Below are 22,620 nucleotides of genomic sequence, written 5' to 3'. Positions count from 1 at the left end.
ATTGTGAGGAGGATCTTCTGCCTTGCAGAATCTTGAGTCTGGTCGTCGGCCTTTAAGCACGCCGTGGAACTTGTCGTTCGTAAGCGATGATAAGTGCCGTCACGGCGCTCATTGGCCACGAACGCGAATCCAAATGTTCGTCGACGGATCGATTGTTGACGAGCGCATACGTCCGAGTGACGCGGTGCTTGTGTCCAATACGTGAGCTGGGTTCGGCTGACGTGCTGAAGCACCGCGGATGCAATACAGTGAATAGGCAAAGAGCCTTAGAAGGAAAGGAGGTGCGGAATAGTCTGATGCATTTAAAAAAAAGACATATCCTACCGAAAATCAGGCTTCTGACTTTCTATTCTCGTGGACCAGTTTTTTCTAGGTTAATTAAACAATGTGCGATCAGTAAAATCGCAATTCACCCCTGCCCGAAATTTATTGTACGGTCCCTTTAAGCTGACGCAAGAACCTGTGAAGAACGTCGCGCGAATGTGGCCAAAGTTGATTTAACTCTCGAACTCTTCTCGACGACCACTAAATCCGCAGTTCCACTCCTAAATCAAAGTCATATTTGGGGTTTTACGTGCGAAACCAAAGACGGGCATCTGTCACGTCCCGACGGAGGACTGAGGATTCATTTCGACCGGCTGGGGACCTTCAGGACGTGTAGCCGAAAGCTCGGTTATACGTCCAGAAGCGCGGCACGGCGCCTTCTCCGCAATGAGCATCCGTCAGATTGCGGTGCACCTCGGCCGGGATTCGAACCCACCACCTGGGGGTCCCTATGCCGGCGCTTTGCTTCGGAACAACCGAGGAGGCGCAGTCGAACTGCTCGCACATCATTCAATGGGCACAGTGTTTTCTGCGGATATGATGAGAGACTTGTCCGCGGACATGACTCACGGATGTTGGAATCATGTTTGCTACGTACATCTGTACACTTTGAACTTGTTTTCGCATATTTTTTTTTCATTATCAACATGACAGGGACGTCAAACAAAGATGAAGCAGGCCCAAGACAGTGTCTGCGGACTGTGTGATGTGCATTAGCAGCGCGGGCGCGGCTTAGCGCGCTTCTGGCATCAAAGAGCGAGTTGGAGCAGCGAAATTGAGTCGCTTACGACATCGTCGAAAGACCCTGTCAATACAGGCTCCGAGTTCATTAGTCTCAACTTTCGCTCGGCGACCATTCATGCTGCCGCGGTTCCTAAGTCAGATTTATGAGGCCGGGATGGCGGCAACTGTGGCAACCGCAGTAGCAGCGACGAAGATAACAAAACAAAACAAAAAACCGGAAAAGCGATCCCCGCTGTGCCGGTTACAGGCTAACGCGGTTACATCTCCGAGCGACCGTGGCGCCCCCGAGCGGAGCTCGCGCTAAGCATCGCACTCTCTCGACACGCGGTGACGACACACACACCGCCTCGGGAGCTTCTATCGTGACTGCGGGATAATCTGTTTACCCCCCCCCCCCTTTTTTTTTTTGCTTCTTTGCTTATGAGGACGTTTAGAACCATTCAATTTTGTCGACTTTGCGACGCGTGTCGCCCGCCCGCCGAACCAACCGCACGGTGAGCGAGCCACGCGCGCCTGAGACAGATAGAGGACCGCGAGTGAGGAGAGCATGTGCCGGTCCATTCCGTTCAGCCGCCGACACTTCCGGATCTGTTGCTACCGTCTTGAGCAGAAATTTCGCGCCCTGGATGTTTGTCGGCGCCTGTTGCTGGCCTCGGAATGCTCGGGTGTGCTTGTGTCACTTTTTTTTTCTCTCTGTAATGTCGCTGAAGAAAAGAAAGAAAAAAAGAAAAATGCCAGTGACCTCCATTTGTAAAGTGCCCTTATGCATAGAACGCAGAATTTAAGGTGTAATCACTTAATTTTTCTTTGGAAGATACTAAACCACCGTTTAATGACTTCTAAACAACATGTTCTTTCGAAGACGAGCGTATTGTTTAAACAATATGTTCTTCAGAGGGAGATAAACAGCATGTTCTTCCGAAGAACATAATCTTTTTTATTAATTGGCGTCATGGATTCCCGTGATACCATGACGTCACGTGACCAATCCCGAGTGACGCGACCTGAATCGATGTATCATAATAGACGAATTTAATTCTCCCGCTAAATTTAACTTGGAAATTTATTGTAGAAGGGACGGAGAAATCTTTGAGAGTAGAGTCTTTTGTTACGAAGCATTGCATGCTTTCAAAATGATCAGTCTAGAAGCGCATAGCCGGCAAGCTCACTAGGATGCATTAAGCCCCCCCCCCCCCCCCCCCCCCCCTCCAAGGTGCAGCTTAAGCATCCTAGAAAAAGGTAGTCATGAAGACAATATCTGCGGCGTGTTTCTTCGTTGTAAGACTGTCTTTTACATTGGTCATACAAAAACACTTTCCGAAGACATCTTCAAAGCATCTATAAAAAAACATGCTACGAACATTCCTGACGAGTGTCCACAAGCACTTTTTGTATTATGTCTTTTTTGAACACAGCGAAGGTCATGTTGAAGTCGATGAATTAGTTTAGTGTCATGTTCACTATATCCGCTGAACTAAACTCCTAAAGCTTGCTTACTGCTCATACATGATACAAAAGACAGTCTGCAAACACGAGTCACAGCAATATCCGTGGTTCGAATGCCGCGTGCCAAGTTTCACCTTGCATTCCTTGCCATCCGGCATTCGAAGCACGGATCTCGCTCGCTGTGACTCGCGTTCGATTTTGTTTGCAGACTGTCTTTTGTATGATATATGAGCCGTATACACTCCGTGCGGGAACTATAGGGGGCGTTTTGAAAAACGCGCGCAGCGCCGCTAGCGGAGGAGCTGGCGTTCGACTGTGAGGCGCGTTCAGCAGCCTGCGGCGCCTTTTCGCATGCCAAGCTGTGGCGGCGGAAGCGCGCGCGGACGAAACTTTTGCTTTTTGAGCCGATAAGTTGAGGGTGACGTTGCATGAGTGCTGGGGCAGAAGGGCATTTAGCTGTTCTCCACTTCTTATATATTGAGTTTGAGTCGTTATTAGGGGTAATTTCTCTAGTTGCGGCCGAAAAAGGAGTTGGAGCAATTTTTCGAAAAACAAGACGGCCGCCACCATAATTGCTCTGAGTGGGAAATTTATTTCGCTCGCCGCTGTAAACCTAGGACTGCTGGAACGATGATATTTGGAGGCGAGTGAGATGTTCACTAAGTTTGTGCACGAAGAGTGCCAAGTTTCTTTGAAACAGCAGGTGTGAAAGTTATGTTTCTAACGAATAAAGAAATAAAGCTGTACGGGATATCCAATATTGGACCCAAAATGTTGTGTTATAGCGGGCTGTGCAAAGTGGAGATTTGGGCAGACAGGTGCTTGGACTTGACAGTAACATGACACAGCACTTATTATACAAAAAGAAAAAGGTGGCATAGGGAAACCAGGTGAAAATTTGGTTTGGGCGGCGTAACTCAATGGGAAGCGGTTTTGACAATGAAAAGGCTGTCAAGAGAATACCACTGATTGTGGGAAGTGGAGACTTTACAGGTAGGAAGGGACTGGTGGACTGTACTTCCAATTGAAACAACTTTACGAAAGGTGGTTTCATAGCCGAGAAAACAAAGCTGTCGGCCAACACACGGTTTGGCCGCCAAGGGCTTTTGCGGTCAGCTGTTGTGTAATAACCTGTTGTGCGAGGTGCTGATTTTCGGCGCACAGGTACTTTGACACGACAGTCACTTGGCACAACAGTTATTATAACAAAAAGAGTTGGCATAGTGAAACCAGGTGGAAATTTGTTTTGGGCGGCGTAGCTAAATGGGGAACCAGTTTTGACCGTCAAAGGCTGTCAAGATAATACCACTCATCGTGGGAGGTGCACACTTTACAGGTAGGAAGGGACCAGTGGACGGTACTTCCAGTTCGAACCACTTTGCGATAGATGGCTCTAAAGCCGAGAAAAAAAATTGTTGTCTACAGAACTCAGGGTGGCAGCGTTTTCACATCCAAAAGGAGGCTGATCCAGAAAGAAAGCACACCACATAAACTTCCATACTCAAACGTCGATTCTCCAGTGATTCCGAGTTTCATTGTTGTTTTCTTTAGATTTATATTTGTCACTTTTTTTACCGTTCGAATCTTTCTTCGTGAAGTACAGATTGCGCGCCATAATTATCCGGAAATATCAATGACACGTACGATGGGGACGAAACTTTTTTGGAGGGCATTCCTCCAACGAAATTGGCACTTCATACCCGCGAGTGTGGGATGACATTTCAGTTCGTCCCATCGGCGCTGATAAATGTAGACGTTACTGGTACGAAAACAAACGCAGAGCGCGAAGCGGCAGTGTAGAATATGTCAGCCGTGATGACACAATGGCAGACATGATCGGGAAACCAAATTTCTCGCGTAGTACGGCACGGCTCCATCGTTGTCGCTGTCCCAGAAAACATCGGCGAGGTGAAAAACTGTGAAACTTTGTCTCCACGAGATAAGACGCATAACTATTGAAGCACTTAATGACACAGCACAGGCAGCACTTCATGCTGTGAAACCAGCGCAACCGCAACACTCCGACTTCAATGCGTACCAACGTACGCGGCGTGGTTTCGGTTTCGTTTTCTCCGGGGTTCTCACTGCCTACCTTCGCTACCGGCCGCGCGGCGGCGCGCCAGTCGCGTCGCACGGAGTGTATAGGACCCCGGCTTTAAAGGGAAGCTGAAGGGGTTCTTAAATAACAAGGAGTTATAGGTAAATTCTAGTGTATTTTTAGTCCTGTGAATCAGAGTATCACGTTCGTTTTCCCCGCAGATGTAACTATACTTCATTCACCCTTAAAGGGGTATTCACACGAGGGAGAAATCCCCGGGATTTCTCCCCGGCACGCGCATGCCACGACGAAAACGTCAGGCTTTGCGATGTGCAAAAGCCTCGCGTTTTCATCTCGTGATGCGCGCGTGCCGGGAAGAAATCCCCGGGATTTCTCCCTCGTGTGAATACCCCTTAAGCTGAGACAGCAGCCAATGGCACAAGCACGAGAGCCCGAGGTGGCTGCTTTTAAGCGTTTTTCCGCAGAAAGAGCACTCGCGCTAGAAAGGCATCTCTCAGAGCCAGGAGCACGGGCTAGTGATACCTTTGGCTGCAGTCTTAGCTTCCTGAGCGTTCTCCGCCAAGTCACATTCAGGACTAAGTAACTCCACAAGAGAGCCATACTGCCACGAACTCGCGCCGCTTCTTAAGGGGTATTCACGCGGGGGAGAAATCCCGGGGATTTTTCCCTCGTGCCGCGTGCCGGGAATTTCTCGCCGGCACGCGCATCCCACGACAAAAACGTCAGGCTTTGCCATGTGCAAAAGCCTCGCGTTTTCATCTCGCGATGCGCGCGTGCCGGAGAGAAATTCCCGGGATTTCTCCCTCGCGTGAATACCCCTTTAGGAACTCATGATGTCACGGCACTACAACGGAGCTTCACAGACCGCCAGTATACTTCGTCTCACCTCAGCATGGACTAACCGCCAAGGCTGTGCCAGCGGGAGACGCTATCCTTGACTGCCCTGACTGGCGCTCGCGCCGCACGAGCGCTCGCGCAGCCGCCGAGACGCCGCCTAGAGCAATTCGCTCGCGATTTTAGCACGTCCGGCCAACGGTATAGTCCATGCTAAACTGAGACAAAGCTTTTTTTTTTTTTATATAGACGGAATTTTGTCCCCTCTGTTCGTTTGTTTTATGATCAGTTTTCTTGGCTTCTCTGCCGGCAGCCCAGAAACAGTAGTCTAGGCTAGTGTTTCTGGGCGGCCGGCACAACGTGAACCACGCCGAAACAAAGAAACCAAACTGCAAACATTTCGTTTCTGTTCCCCTTTAAGGGTGAACAGAGGATAAACGAGAGAAAACACGAAAGAACTCCGATTAGTCATCACGTCATCAAAGGATTTCTCTGCCGCCAAGCGCGTGTCGCTCGTGTGGGCAGCGCGTGCAATTGCAAGCCTACCAGAGCATGCAGCCCCAACAGACGTATTGCTATAATACCCAAGCACCAAAGAGAATGCAGGGATTGGTGTTCCACGCGCCGCACGTGCTGACCTCAGCAGTAGTAAATTTTTTAAAGCAAATATTTAAAACATATTGCATCTTGCACGCATGTTCGTCAACGCTTTATTTTGGTTATTTGCTTCGAATCTTTTATAGGGAGTAGGCGTGCTCGTGTGGCGCGCGGAACACCAATCCCTGTATTCTCCTTGATTCTTGGGTAATATAGCAAATGGTCTACTGGTGTCCCTTCGTGCCAGCACGTGCAGCGTGGGCGTGAACGTGGCTTTGACAAGCTTGCGATTGAACGGGCGTGCCCGCACGAGCAGAAGAATGAAGGCGGCCAGTCGCCTTCTTTGCAATCGTCTATCGTTAAACAGGCGTTAAAGCCACTCTCGGATAAAACAAAAGTGATGATCTTTCAACTGTCGTTTCCTTCGGCTAATCCTCTCTGCTTTTCAGCCAGACAACTGAAACACACAAACAAAAAGACATATGACACACGTGTATTTGGTCAGCAACATTGTTGGCCTTCATGCAAAACCAATGCAGTTTTCTTATGAGGGTTCAGGGTACAGGAAAAGTATCATTCTGACAATGTTTGTATCCTGTACCGTATGCAGCAGCACTAAACTCCCAAATCCTGCCTTATGATTTTTTTCATTTCTTGTCGGTAGAGCTCTGTTTGTTTGTTTGTTTGTTTGTTTGCTAATTTATTTATTTATTCATTCATTCATTGTCGTGATATATCACACCAGGTAAACATATAACGTCTTTTCACTCTAGCGTCTAATTTTTGATCTGAGCGCTGTATTTTTTCTTCTCCTTTTCTCTGCCTGAGAAATTAATGATGGTGTGTTTTAATATTTCGAAAGTTACGGAGACGGTACGGTTATCTCTGGCAAATAGAAAAAGCTTTCCTGTGGCTCCGAGGATTAAATGAGTATTTGGAAAGCATCTACATGCCTGGCTTGCGCTTGTTGAGGGATTTGGTCACAATCTCGGAAGCGAGAATCTTGATAAAATATTGCATCACAAAACAATGCTTACATTTTCACATTTAGACACGAATGTGCGTTTGCAGGCAAGCAATATGGGCAGGGGCGCATATGAGCGATGCAAACAGATATCCGCTGCCCCTAGACATATGTAGACATACGTGTCACGCGAGTACGCGCCGAATATTAGCGTAAGAAATTGTCACAACAATCTCATAATGGCACGCGAACATGCGGCGCTAAAACGCTTCAAATCGTGAAAACGAGCTCACACTCCAACTCGTACGTGCGCATGAACACGTACGCACATACACCGCGCTTGCTCGAGTAAGGAGCAAATCCACTAATCGAAGCTGCGCATCCAGCTTCCCTCAACCATCGCGAACGAAAACAAGGAGCCCTCACGCAGGAAATGCTATCTGCGCAGATCGCATTTCGACCTCGTCGTTTGCTACGTTTCTGATGCACAGGCGTCAACAGCTTAAGAAACAAGGGCGGTCTGAAGCGTGTTATTGTCAATCGACAGCCAATCAGATTACGGCATTAGTCGATGCCGGAGAGCCAATCACGAAGAGAGAGGTGAAAACATAAGACTGCGCTTTCGTAAGCTGGCAGCAACTATTAGCGACGTGCGCGATAAAAAACGTCGCTGTGGTCGAAGATCGCGATTGGCCGAACTGTAGCTTCCTGTATACCGATAATGCCTACCCAATTGCCGGTTCACGGCGAGTCAATTCCTGCCAATCACGTCGAGGCGCACCAGGCAAATCTTCGTCGTGACGCCACCGAATGCGATGACTTGCTGCATATATAATCTACGAGTAATTACGCCTACATTATGATAGGCGCGTACTTATTATTATCACCCTGCATAATTATATGCAGATCCGCACTCTCATTGGCTGCGGACCGAAAGCTTAAGAAACGCCCTGAGTATCTTGGAGTTTCAACAACTATATAGGCGCGTGGGCTTTGTTTATAATCAGTGTTTCAATTATGCGAGTAAACACAGCATGTGCGCACTCGCACGAACAAAAAACAGTACCCTGGATATACACACTAAAAAAAGCCCGTGAGTCTGCTTCTCCGCACAACATTCGGAGAGCCAATCACCGCAACTTACGGAGGCAGCTCAGCGAATGACAATGCCGAAACATATGTTTAGACCAAAAACCGCAGTCTGAGTTGTGACATTAAGCAATGCAAGCGTGACGTTTTGCATTGCTTAATGTCACAACTCAGACTGCGTTTTTTGGCCTAAACATATGTTTCGGCATTGCCATTCGCTGAGCTGCCTCCGTAAGTTGCGGTGATTGGCTCTCCGAGTGTGGTGCGGAGAAGCAGACTCACGGGCTTTTTTAGAGTGTAACTTGCTGCGTGTATTCGATCTCAGGGTGCGTTAAAGTGTGCTGAGAATTTATGGCGGCCTTGCAAAACAGCTGGACACAAAACGGTCGCCGCGAAAGCCTACGCCCGCAGACTCTCGTCGCACGTATACCTGTCGATGAAAGGAATGTTTTGCGTGCAACCTCGGACGCTCGCGTAATTTCAAGCTGCACCCTGTTTTCTCGATGGCGACATTGGCTCTCCAATATAACTCAATTCCACGACCACCATCGTTATTGCGGGCACGCTCTCCGTGCGTGTTGATTTATAAGTCGCCTAAAAATTGCCAAGCCATAATCGTTATTCTTAACGGCTTCATGCGCGAACCACCGTTCCCCACTCCGCTCACTTCTATATTTTGTCGTACCTAGTTGTTATAAACGACAGGGACCTGAGGGGTCGGGCAATAAGAAGAAGCGTGAGACTGCGCTAACGCGCGGACCATGCGTGGACAAGAACGAAAACACTGGAAAAACCCATCGTGCGGCCCTACTGGCCCGGAGAGACCATAGTGCGCCTAGATTACAGAGTGTCTCAAACTGCATGATCGAGGTCACGTGGTTGATGGGAGGCATTTATAATAGGAGGCAGACATGTACGTAACGCGCTACCAGTAACGAGTTACTTCTTCATATATACCTTATTTCGGTCACGAGTAACCTATTTAGTTACTTTTTAAAGCTACAGCTTTACCGGCGACACTTCGCAGAGATTTCAACCTCGTGGGCTGTCGTCGCCGCGCGAGCGAAGAGTCCTGGAAAAAACCCTTTTTCTCTCCCCTCTTGGCGCAAGGAGAGGGAAGTCGGGACTTTACGTCGTCCGTGCCGCGCGTAGAGAGCGAAGAGGGCAGCCCTGTGCCTAACGCCAAGAATAGCGCCACGAAGGAAGAATCTTTGTGTCGTCTGCTTGAAAGACTTGTTTTCAAACATAACTCGCGTGATGCGAAATCCCCCTTTGGCAGTATCCAGTTGCTACGCGTAATGTTGGATGGTTTGAGAAAATTCCACAGGGGTTACCTACTCACTTCAGGGATCACTGAGCACTCTGACAGTCGTCAGTGGAATCCACGACGCGAACGACGATGGCTATGAGAATTAATCAGGTCGCACCACCGTCCTCATGTACGTGGCGGCACCATTCCACCCGCATTGCGCGACCGTGTTACAGCTTTCGCTTTCGTTTCTTCGCACATTGTGAGCAAAAATACGATTATTTAAAAAAACGAACCAGTAACGTGCTTAGTTACTTTTAAGGCCAAGTAGCGAGTAACGGTATTTGGTTACTTTTGAGGAGTAACATCTACAACACCGTTTAAACAGCCTCGTTTTAACTATAACCAGAGTATGCGTCTATTGCGAAAAAGACAGATGGGCAACCCGAAAAAACACTAAACATTACGACAGTACGACAGTATATCTACGTTTACCGCTGAACACGTCAGTCGAACTCTACAGCTATAGCTGTAGAGTTCGACTGAGGTTCCGTCTGTACGCGATTCTAGAAGAACCCAGCTATCACAATAAAGTTTGTTGTTGAACCTTCTAGAATCGCGTACAGACGGAATCTAAACCCGGAGGTTGCCAACACGGGAAGGTTCAGAGCCCTTCGTCAACTTGAAAATTTAGAAGCAGAGAGAACAAACGAAAGAGGGGCATCCAGGATTCGCCGGCTCTTCCGTTCCTTCGAGCGCGTCAGTAGAACGACTCTTTAGCGTCGCCGGAGATGTATTCTTAAGGAAATGGGCAAACATAACTGATGAAAACTTGGTGAGGCAGCTACTGCTTAAAATAACGACTACTGAAAAGACAGCAATAAAACCATGAAACAAAAGCAGTTGTGTATTTGTTCGTCAAAGTAACGAGAAAGGTAACTTGTTACATTTGAGGCAAAGTAACGCGCTCTTCGGTAACGAGAAAGAATCACGTTTCAGACTCTGCAGACTGTCTTTTGCATGATGTATACGCGGTGCGGCTGCGGCTTTATTCGTTGATCGTCTGCATGCATCTCTGCCTTTGCGCCCGCTTTCCCCCTCGGCACGCGAGAGAGCAGCGCATGCGCAGTTGCGACCAATCGGCGCAAGAGGCGTCCACGTTGCGCATGGTTTGAGTTGCACCATCTCTAAAATCTAGGCTCTCTCGGGTAGGCGAAACCCCCTTCAGGAGATCACGCAGACGCGCGAGCATTCGAAAGAAGGGAAATCTGTGGAAAACGAAAAGGTATAAACATAAACGCGAGAAGATGAGCCTCTTTAGAGAAACAACCGCCGCCATTCTGAGAGTTCGAGGAGGTCCCCATTTTTCGTGGACGTGTTAGAATGAATCGTGACACTCTCTCTCTGCTAACAGAGCGAAAGAATCCCGCATGGACTTCGGAGAATTTTCTCGAGCCATTGTACGCATCCAGCTGCCCGCCTCGCCTATTTTTATCTCGGGTGGTCGTATAATTGATTCTTCGGTTCGGTGTGGCGTCCCCCTTGGGGTTAACCGCAGGACTTCACCCTCGGAGCTTCATTGGGGTTCGGCTCGTTTGGCGGTGGCCCTTTGGGTAATTCGACGATTCAGGCAAGGCGGGGTGCGGTGGGCGGGGACCCTTAACCGCGACCGACACCTCGTCATAACAAATCATATACACATTGAGCGTAATTAATGGAGAGTTCCAGCGCTTTGTACCAATGGGTGTCCGGGTGTGAAGACCACTCCAATAATCGACTTCTGCGGGCTACCTTCTGTGTTTACTGGGCCATGGAGGTAATTCTCTTTTGAGAATTATCAGACGCCGCGCGTACGTCCACAGCACAGGTATTAGTCATTTGTTATCAGGAAAATGAGAGCTGGACAAGTGTTTGCGCCCCCGAAAAACTCGTGCTGCCTTGATCAAGGTCATAAGTGTAAATGGTAGCAGCCAATGACTCACGTCTTAGCTTTGAATAAGAGAGAACCCACCAAATTAAAAATCACATGAAACGAATGAAATACGGCGCCATGCCAAACCAATCATTTAAAAACTGCAACCTTTTCTTACTTCCTATTCGAGCTTAGTGCAATGTTCAAAATGTCAAAAAAAAATTGGGTTGTGTGTATGTTTATACAGCCTAGAACTTGGTCTGCCTCACAGGGGCGACGAGTCTCCCAGCTGTAGATGAGAAATTTAGCCAGTGCGGTACAACCGCTAACCTGGGGTCTTTAACGTGCATCACACAGTAGTGATACACGACTGCACGCCGGTACGATGCTCATCCAGATCGAAACGGGCAGGGGTGGGGCTCGAACCCAGGATCCCTGGGTTCTGCAGCGCGAGCTTTCGCTCCACGTGCTCCGAGCTGGTGTGCGCTAGACCACTCGGCCACCGATCCCCCCTAAAAATGTCAAAGTTGTTCAAGTTCAATGTATACTCGGAATATGTTTTGTTAAGCCAAGGCCACACTTCTTATACGTCATACAACGAGACAGTCGAGGCATAGAATGAGCGCTTTGCAATACGTAGTTTATTTTCGCGTTGAAAAAAAAAACAAGAAAAAAACAATGTGACTTTGTCTTGGGAACACGCCGTACAATGCAGGAGAGCATTTGGCTTCTGCGAAATATCACTGAGTTGCTAATGTACTTATACCTTTATCTTTTTTCATGAAAAAAAGTATGATGCGCCATAGCCTCCTCTATACTGACAAAGCCTGGCAGCTCGCCACGAAAAGCGGACGCCGAAATAGAAAAGGTAGAGCGGCAGACAACGGATGAGAGGAGAGCCACGTGACGGGCGCCGCGCTGCGGCGATACGTCGAAACACACTTGTCCCGAGCGATGGAATGCCCGCTCGTGCTCCTCACGTTCCTCAGGCTACCGCTTCTTTTGTCGTCCGGTTTCAAAGCCATGTTTCGGGTCCTCGCCAGTACAAAAGGTGTGCGCTGACTACAGGCTTCCCGAGAAATGATCTGTGCTACCAGATCCTCGCGCTCCAAATCTGTGACCGGGCTCACTATATGGCTCCGTCATCGAACTGCCAGTTGTCAGGTTCCCCATTACAAAAATTGGTAGAAAAGGTAGAAGAAATTATCAAAAATTTTCAAAGCTGAGCACCTAACAGTCAAAAAGGTCGTGTATGCAGAACTTCTTGCCATTGGTCAAGCCCGCGAACCAATGAAAAGGCGAAAACAGCGAGAGTGTATATTCCTTTTCTCGTCATTGCCTTCAGTTCCTTCCGAGGCCCCCTTTCGCCTAAATCGGCACTGACCGGGTAACGTCGCTGTAAATTCGGCCCTCGAAACCCATAAATCCGAACAGCCCACTTTGCATGGTCCTGCCGCATAGAAGAGAAGACCGCTCGGCCAAAGCGGTCAGTCGTTTGCCCAGAGGTCGAGCAAGAATCTCAAACGGTCATCTTGGTGTCATCGCTCGCCAGTATATTCTCTCGGGTTCCGCCAGACTTGGTTAAAGTGGACGGCTGTAATCACCATAAACGTGGAATGTTTGCTTTCCACGAATGCCGAGCGCACAAGAACGCCGCTCCTTGTGCTCGCTTCGCCGCATTGCTCGTGGTTATGCGCATCGCGTTGCTACGTTACGTCAGTATTCGTTGGCGGGAAGCGTATTTCTTTTTTATTTTTATCTTAGTCCGAAGGTGTGTTAGCTATGCGATGCGGTGCTTCTTCCTGAGGGGATGCAGCACGCGATAAATACCGCGGGTGAATTAGCGGGACGAGGGGCAATTAAATGCGCTTTGTTTCGTGCACGAAAAGCCCGTTGTATGCGTATAGACCAGCACGCTGTTTAGAAACATGCCCGCGTTCGCCGGGCTGGGCACTGCGCGGGTGCAAAGACCATGTTCGCGTCTGCGCATGACCAGTGCCGATAGCAGCTACACCGCAGCCGCGTGACATCATAGGGTTGAATTAATGTATGTAAGCGTAACAAAAAGAAAAAGAAAAACAGCGCGAAAAACAAGGAATAATATGGACATTTATTATTCTTCAGAAATCTAAGGAGTAATCGATGGCATAGATAGGTGGACTGGAATAATCTAGTCCGCCTTAGAGATTAAAATTGTGGTCTAGACGGCAGACTTTGCGTGGGAGCTTGCTTTATATATATCCGACATCGCTCGAAAATTGCATTTGTTTTCGTTGTTCTACATCAAGGTGAGCCTCGTATCGAGATGAATACAAATTGGCAGAGTCTTCATTTTCATTGCCGGGTTATTTCCCTTCAATGAATTTATACTCGAGTGCAGTGCTGGGAAGCTTGCTGGCTATAGGATGGGGCGTCCATTTCGTTAGAGAGTTTTAGGATAAAACGTACCCCAAAAGCTTCGCGCGCGCAAAGAAAAAGCATCGAACTATATACTGCGCATGCGCCGAGTCCAAACCGGGTTTTGAAATGGCGCGTGTCGATTATGCTTTTCTTTGCGCACGCAAAGCTTTTTGGGCACGTAAAACTTTTCTCCGTGTTTTTGTTTTCTTGTTGTTTTTTTTTTACTACTTTTCTTTGACTTTTTCTTTCTCGCCTTTTTTTGGTTCTGGATATTTATTTCTTCTCTTCATTTTTTATCATGATGACGATGATAATAATGATGTTCCCGCCCTCTTTTCTACAAAGCTTGCCTATTACCTAATCTCTAAATGTATTTCATAACTGTAAATGTAGTAGTTATCTCCGCAAGAGTGGTAAACGCACAAGCGCTTGCGCATGCAAACCTAACTAGCTCGCACTCTTGGTCGTATATCTTTCAAAAAGTTTCGTTCAAACTCTTGACACACGAATCTTTCCACCTTTCGCAGTGTAAAAAAAAAAAAAATTATGTCACGTATGCAAAAGAAAAATAAAAGGCGCACGTGCCTCGTTGAAATAAAAGCAAATATGTAGACTAACGACGCCGGTTTCAACTTTCGTACTCTTGTTTGTTGGTCTAGTTGCACCAGAAGAACGTAGTGGATATAGAACGGGAAAAAGGAAAGCGAACGTAATCGAGAAATTCCGCCGGACGTAATGTCTCACCTGGCGCTAATGGTCGGGACTAGGCTACCGATGTTGCCTTTGATCGCGCGCTTCAATTACGTTTCGCATATCGACGTTTGAACGAGTCGACGGGGTGGTGGACGTATCTAGAGCGGGCGATCATTAGGCCGCAAATTAAACGAGACCCCCTTTGGGTCTGTTCACGCCCCTGACACTCGACTGCTGCTCTCGGCAATTGCGGCGCCATTTCGAATTTATGGGTTGCTTCGCAGACACAAAGGAAACAAGCGTCAAGTTGAAACGCAGCCGGCTGCCCTCGATTGTGTCGTGTGTTGATCGAAGTTTTTACGTGTTTGTTTAGGTGGTCTTTAAACGTTGCGTCTGAAAGATAATCTGGCCTTCGTATATCGTCAAATGAATGTAGCGTGTATTTATGTTCCCGCTGAGATGACGCTAATTGTGTGTGTTATTCTGTCCTCAAAACTTGATGCTTCCAGTTTTTTTGTTTTTGTCGTATGTACTGGACACCTCCGCAAACCTTTCACCCATTATATCTAGTACTTTTTTGCAATACATTTTTACTTTTTTTGTGCGTGTGTTTTGGGCCATAAACCTCTACACGCTGTAAAATTACCTGCCGCTGAGGTATATGTCTTGTTTATGAATATCAACTTTTATAATTGTCACTTCGGAAATAGAAATGAGACGCAGGCTTATCGCGGGGGAAGAGCCGCGTAAACAAGATTTCGGTTGCACGTCGAAAAATCCCCAAGTGGTCGAAATTAGTCCTGAGACCTCCACTGGGGCGTGCCAAATGCCCTTCGTTGGTCTGGCACGTAAAACCCATAAATTTGACGATTGAAAATACGGAATGACAAAAACTCGACTATATAATCTATTTCGCTATTTTTTAGACGAAGAACCGCAGTGCTGGCTGGTCATTCAAACAAAATAAACGACCCCCCCCCCCCCCCCCCATATCACGCAAAAAAATATTGTTACTCTTTATTATAATAACATTTTCATTGAATGTAGTATTCTTTTTTATTATTATGAGGAGGTGCATCACCCGTCTTCCTGGTTCGGATCGAAAACGAAGGTAACATCGGAGCCTCTCGCCGGCTCGGTGAAAGTGAATGCGGACCTTCTCGCGCTAAGTGCCGACCACACGGTCGAGAGAAGAGCGGTCGCGTAAGTAGGGTATTAAGGCATCCGTTCCACCGATGGCCATAAAAGCCCAACGGGATCTTCCCGATAGCGGTACTTAACAAATCCTCCGGGGATATTTACTCCTTGCCTCGTGGAAGCGCGTCGTGCTCCAGGGATATGTCGTGCCATTTTGAGGCCCCGCAGCCATTCCGAGTACACGCCTAGTGGAACAACAAGCAATTGTTTAGCGGGCACGAGGAAGCAGACCGAGTCGCTTCTAATGGAAGACTCTTCCCCCCCCCCCCCCACACACACACACATACACACATACAAAGCGCTCGTGAAACAAATACAGTGATGACGAAACGGAACGCTCTAGTCCTCGCCATCTTCGATGCGAATTCGGTCCGTCCGGTTCAACCAATACCACCTTGAAGACAAGGCCTGCGCCTTGACCCCACAAACGTCACGATTAGTGGATGCAGGCCGCGCTGCCTCGCTTGCGTCAGCGTCACCGCCGGCGCGTGTCACGCTGCGTCTCACAACGAGCGGGACGCTGTAGCACGCGTCGACGCCAAGACGGACGCGTCTGCCCGCTTTGCGGTGGCGTGTCGGGGGTCCACAAACGATGACGTCGTGAGCAGGCCTTGTCTTCCAGGTGGTGTTGGGCCGGCTCGACTGGGTCGTTTCATCGCTGCAGCCGGGCTGCGGGTCAAGGCGTTTTGATCGGCGTTCGCCTTGGGCGCTCGGTTCCGCGGCCGGAATTGACCCTGTTCGCCGGACCAATTGATGCATCAGTGTGTGACTGCGTGCCCGCCAGCTTACGCTCGCTGCTTGGAGCCTTAACCGCCCCTGCAAGCTGCGTTTATCGAAAGGTGTTGATGTTCCTGCAGCCCGCGGCCGCGGTTTTTGAGAAGCGCTAATGCGACAAGCTGCGCCCCAGTCAGTGCTAAACGACTTGTATTGCGTCTTGTTTGTGTGTGTGTGTCTGTGTTTTATGTTTGTGAGGTTGTGACCGTGCGGTGCCAATCTGCTAACGGACTGTCTTCGTTATTCGTCGGCCCGTACAAGAGCGAGCGGGCAATCAGTGGTGGAATGGAGTTCTGCTCGACCGCGTTCCAGACTTTTAGTAGGACTGAGTGCGTGCGGGACGACAAATGAGATGGCAATGCGCGCCTTTCGAGGGGCGGCTCCGGGCCTCTGATCGACACCGTCGTTGAGTGCGCGGCGTGTACCGCGGAGAGATTGACGTACGTGTTTTGACTGGGCCACACTGCTGCTTCTTGGAAGGCGCCTCTCGAAAACACGTATGCTCATACTAAACTTATTTTGTGACAGGACTGATGTTTAAACGGTTGTGATTAAACTGCGACTTTCGTGTAAACCGGTATGTAACTCTACAAAAGAATTTCGCGTATTCGCTAGAATTGAAAAAAACCGTTGGTTAAACGACTATTTAGGACGGGAAACAAGTATTGTATGAGGAAATGCATGTATGAATTCATATTGCTACACAACCAACTTATTTCCACCCATAAAAACAAGCTCATTCTTGCTGCTGCTGTTGTTGTTGTTGTTATCGTTTTTGTTGTCGTCGTTGTTCTTGAGGTCGTCGTTGTCGTTGTCGTTGTCGATGTCGTTGTTGTGGGTTGTGGTTGTTGTTGTTTTTGTTGTGTGTGCGTGCACGCATGCTTGCTTGCCTGCGCTCGCTTTGAGTGTAGTTATTGCTTTAAACCTAGAGAAAGTGCAGTTTCATCTTTGTTTTAGAACGTTTCAGGCATTTAGCGAAGAAGTAAAAAATATGCCGTGAGGTTTTGTGGTGCTCACTACTATTCACTCTATTTCGCAATGTCGTTATGTCCTTGCGTTTTTGTAATGGTAACACAATCTCTCCAATAGATGTTTCTACTTCGTCTATTTATTTCAAACAAGATTCTTTTGTTCTGAATAGAAGTCGATACTGTACACTCAGTCATTATTCGCTGCATAATACCTGCAGACATTAATGAAACGCACGGGAAACGCGCACACTTCTGTTCCCTAGACAAAAAAAAAGAAAAAGAAACAAAACGAAGGAATTGTGAGGCCAATGATAAGGGAGGAAGGAGTCGTTTATCCAACGCGGTCAGCGTCTTTGCTTCGTCGCCCTTTAACATCTTTTCGAAAGTCCTTTTCTCGCGCTCGACCAGGAAGCAATAAAACAATAACTCAGTCAAGGTGATCCTGGCGAGCACGTCTGCTCGAGAGATGCGTGCCTATTCTGTGAAACGATCGCACAGAGGGAAAGTGTGCTCCCCGCACGAGCACTTGCCAGTGCTCGCAAGGGGAGTGATTTCAAAAGGCACCAAAAAGCAAACAGCATTGACTTGTCGCTCAAGTTTCAAGACTGCCACGAATTAGGGTCAAAGTAGCGACCTTGACTGGGCAAACGCTGCTGCCGTCAACGACTTTGCTCGAACGCTGCAAACCGCTGGTGTGCACTTGGTGATTTTTTGTGGTCGATGTTGTTGTTTTGAGGCGTAGAGGATTTTTTCCGAGGCAGGCAGATGGTCTGCTCTTTTTCTACCAGATTGATGAAAGACGTCTCAACGGAACATTGAAGTCTGGTTTTTGTTTCCTTTTAAGTTTTGGTATTGTTTCTTTTTACCGATTCCTCGGCTTAACTTTTATGTTGTATACCTAGTAAGTTTCGGATTTCTGGCGTTTGTTTTAACAAGTTGCGTAATTAAGAATTACGAGTTTAATACTGGATATTTAGCGGCGTTTATTCGGCATGGGCATGAAACCAGGTGTAAAAATGGCATAACGTATAGAAGAAACCGTACGATGCACAAAAGAAAGTGAGAGTACCATAAAGAAAATATTAAAGTATGCCTAACAGCCGTTGGAACTCTCAATGTCGTTTTTGTAAAACGAAAAAAAGAATTATTTGAGAAATGTAAGTGAAATTTTATTGTGTGGTCGTTTCGGGTGATGGCTCTTACTTTTAGAGAAACAGAAATGCCCGTACGTTTTCTTAATTTTATTATCTCTCAATATATTATTTTCCTTCTTAATAACGCTATGTTGAGCGCAAGACATTAGAGCACACGTTTTAGATAATCCGGAAATGGTTAACTCTCCAACATACCAGGCGGATGACCCGCTTATTTAGCCAAATGTCTAGTAGTGAAGGCTCAGAAAAGCAACAATACGTGGCAAGTTATGGTATAGTATAAATGGGTATAGTTTCCGAAACAACCTTCCCAGCAGTTCGAACTAAGGTAAAGTAAGACGGTATAGCCTTTTCATTTTTATATTTTAACCAATAAAATAAACGCTTCTCTTCTTTTTTTTCTTAGAAAGACATTTGTTTAGTTGGAATGCTACTCAGCAGAACGAGTCGAGCCACAAACTATTAAAGGGGCCAAGGGGCGTGCGGCGAATGTAGTTACACGGGCTCAGTGTTGATAGGCGTTACCGAAGAGATTATGACGAAATACTTTACTCATTACATGCAAATAAATAAAAAACGCGTTACGGATAAAACACACGTTGCTTTTGCGTTATTTTTATTTGTAAATTAAAACGTTTCACTCTTTTGAAGGTATACCGGTATGCATAAACGACCTAAGGTGAGAGTGTGCGTGGGGAAAAAAAGAGGCAAAATATTTAAGTATGCTACGAGTGCTAGAATCCATGACTTCGCGCCTAGGAATATGTAAATAATGAAAGTGTAATGTTCTTAAGTCTTGGGAAGAAGGTGTAGCGAGTAACCTAACTACGTTACCCGTTACTCGAAATAAGTAACGTAAGTACGTTATGTGTTAGGTGTTTTCGTAGACCGTGTTCGCAGTTCCGCAACGCTCACCGCAACCCGCTACAATACCCAGAACTCTACAGCCAGGGCCATCGGCGCGCAGGCGCAGTAGCGGCGTCTTCGCTGCAGAAGGCTTAGCGGAGGCAGAAACGCGGTCTACGAAAACTATCTATTAAAGGGGTCATGAAACGATATCGGGTTGGAATGTGTGTGACTTTGCAGAGACGTACTGGTCCTAGTCTGACCGAAGTATACTCGCACGGACAGCCACTGATTCAGAAGCTTCTTGGTCGCGGAGAAATTTCGAGGATAAAAGAAGACTGTTTCTTGACATCGCAAAGCTTCATGATGTAATTGTGGGATCCAAACCACCCGCCTGGACGACAGTCGAGCGCGGCTCATCGATTGGACACGAGAACTGCGGGAGCACTCGACTTCGGCTCGTAACAATCAATGCCTCGACGAACACTCGCGTAGTGACTCGTGTCCAACCACTGCGGTGATGAGAAGAGCCGAACTCGAACAATGCCTGGTGATAAAACAAGAGCGAGCAGCGCGTGTACCCACTTTCCCAGCGTTCTCTTCGGTGCTCGGGTATTTTCGCGAAAAGCTTTACGCCGGCGTCTCGAAGCAGCCTATTATTTCCTAGTAGGCATTGGGCACAAAGAACACATTTTAGCTCGATTTCGTTACAAATCATGGGCGTATGTCTGCCACGGGTCACGTCAAAATGGGACACCCTTGTCGATGCCAAGGCGCGTTCGACTTGACATTGACTGACAACGGCGGCGGGCGCTTTTCTTAACTGAAGTCGTTGCTTTCACGGGGGGCGCCTCTATTGCGATTGCGTCATTAAACAGAAAACAACAACAACGCCTGTTGTTGTCACGGGCGTGGCGAATTCCTAATCGAACTAACTTCGAAACTGTTCTCGTATCAAGTGCGGCTATTAAGGCATGCTGCGGTAAATGCACGGGCGTGTACACAATTCATTTACGAGCTCTAGAAACCTGTTCTAATCTCTGTTGCAATAAAGTGGCACCCGTGGCCGGAGACCGTGCCCAAGAGGTGATTTGCGTACGACAAGCCCGTGCGAACTGGTTGATTCCAGTCGAACACTGCCGTTGCTCGTTTGAGGTCAGTCGAACGTGAGCGTTTGCCCCGGGCGACGATGCAGCAAATCCTGCCTGTCCGGCTTGCAGTGTCGAGGCTTAAATCAAAAGGGCGAGAAAAAAAAAAAAAAAACAAAACCTAACAAAATGTAGTATTAAATCCGCTTTTGTTTGAGAGTCGTTTTTGGGGTCTGCCACCTCTTATTTTGATTTGGTACTAACACCTTCTCTTTTCACCCTTCGTAACTTTGGCAGTTTTGTAAAGGATAGGTCAAAATGCGAATATTGAAAGAGTAATTTCCTTTTTTTATTGCGTTTACATTAATGCAGAGGCGCATACATAATATAATTAGCAATTAAATGTTCATGAAGCGATTGAGGCTCTATACAGGCTTTCACGTTCAGCCTCTTGGGGCTGCCACCTTGCTGCTGTTCTGTAAAGGTCACCTGATAGCCGAGCCTGGCTAAGGCGTGCCCACACTTGCCAGATTGGTGTCTCAACAAGGAGTTTTGCCGCAGATGGTGGCCAGGACGATTTTCGAAAGGCGGTTGCTCGCAAACGTGTGTATTACGTTACAATACAAAGACTGCGGAGAATCTCCAAGCCCCAAAGCCGCAGAAAGGAGTGACGTCACTGGGCCATTCAGTATGATAACCGGTCATTTGGGACACTTCACAGAAAAGGAAACATCCAACAGCGCTTTCTTTTTTTTTCTTTTTTTTTTCATAATTGCCATCTGTCAAGACAGAGCTCTGTTTGATATGCCCAATAAGCCTCGACGTACTAGACATTGAACGTAACATAGCGTTTTTAATATTTCTTTATCTTTAGCGATGCTTTCTCTAGCTGCAGTTTTCAAGCTGTAGTCGCTTAGGGCACGGACATAATGACCTATTATAATCATTACTCTAAAAGGCACTGAGAGGGTATGTATGCTCGTCTAGGTTTTTATTTGAACATGACCTATAAGAGCCCGACTGCCCAGAACGCAATTCGCGACGAAATTTCGTTTTCTTTCCTCCCGAAAACAGCCGGTCGAAAATTGGCCGGTTGCAGTCGCGCTTACTCTCTTTTTTATAGTTACGTGGCGTTCAAACTATGTATACCCAATATCTTCGAAGTAGTGGCTCATCTAACGCACGCATTCTATATTAAAAATAGGAAAGAATATGAACCGCATTTTGTGGCGTTTAAAAAACAACAAATGCGATGATCGAAAAAAAAAAGTTGTATCTGAGGAAGTACATACACGTCATTTCCAATATGGCGATGAATCTCGGACTGGATGACGCGATGGCGGCGCACAAGGGACGTAGGGTGCAACTTCGGAACTGTCCTTCGTATATATATATATATATATATATATAAGTAGACAAGGTCGACGACGATGAATTTGGGTGCACCGCTTATATATATATATATATAAGCGGTGCACCCAAATTCATCGTCATCGACCTTGTCTGCTTCACACGCCAAAAAAAAACAAACACGGTCGGGTTTAGTTACATAATTTCCGGCCATGAGCTTCCGTGCTCGTTTTCGGTTTCGGTTTCGACCAGATGAGTTTCTTTGGCTTTATCAAACAATATGCGTGGCTTTGCAGCAAAATATTGATCGGGTAGTCTCCTGACGGCCATATGAAATCGTCTGGCAAAAAATGAGAAAAGCATTTATGGGGGGCGTCAGCGTGCCTTTAAGATGATCAAGACTCCCCGCGCCCTGCGTTCTTAAGACTGCCACAGACTATAGCGAGAAAAGATTATGATTACTATTATATCTTTAAGATATTTTATTGCGTAAAACATCACACGTGCATATATTCATTGACAAAACACTTGTAGAGCCGCCACGTTTGCACACTCGTTGTTTGCACCATGCGGATATGGGATTTCATTTGACACGTTGAAAGAACTCGTGACCCTCGGACCTTGATAAGGAATCGCGGTCGTTGCCCGAGCTCCCACTAGGGTTTTTAGGTGGGTTGCCCCGACTACGACTCGGAGCCTCGTTTAAACAGGGCGCAGATGGGGGAAAACCCGTCGTAAAAGAACCTCCAGTCCGAGTCAGCGTCCAGCTTTGGTCGTTTTATTGCTTCGGGTGCATAGCCTTCACCCACTGACCTGCATTGCTCCGAATTTTATTGCCATCTGTCTACCTCGCTCTGTCCGGTAGTGTCGTTAAACATATTCATTTGATGCTCCGACGCCGTTGCTTCATCTTCACCGTGGTTACCGTT

This window comes from Ixodes scapularis, unplaced genomic scaffold (genome assembly GCF_016920785.2).
Source record: "Ixodes scapularis isolate PalLabHiFi unplaced genomic scaffold, ASM1692078v2 PGA_scaffold7__128_contigs__length_106722199, whole genome shotgun sequence".
NCBI lineage: Eukaryota > Metazoa > Arthropoda > Arachnida > Ixodida > Ixodidae > Ixodes > Ixodes scapularis.
The sequence above is the reverse complement of the archived record's forward strand: the minus strand, read 5'-3'. Positions refer to the sequence as shown.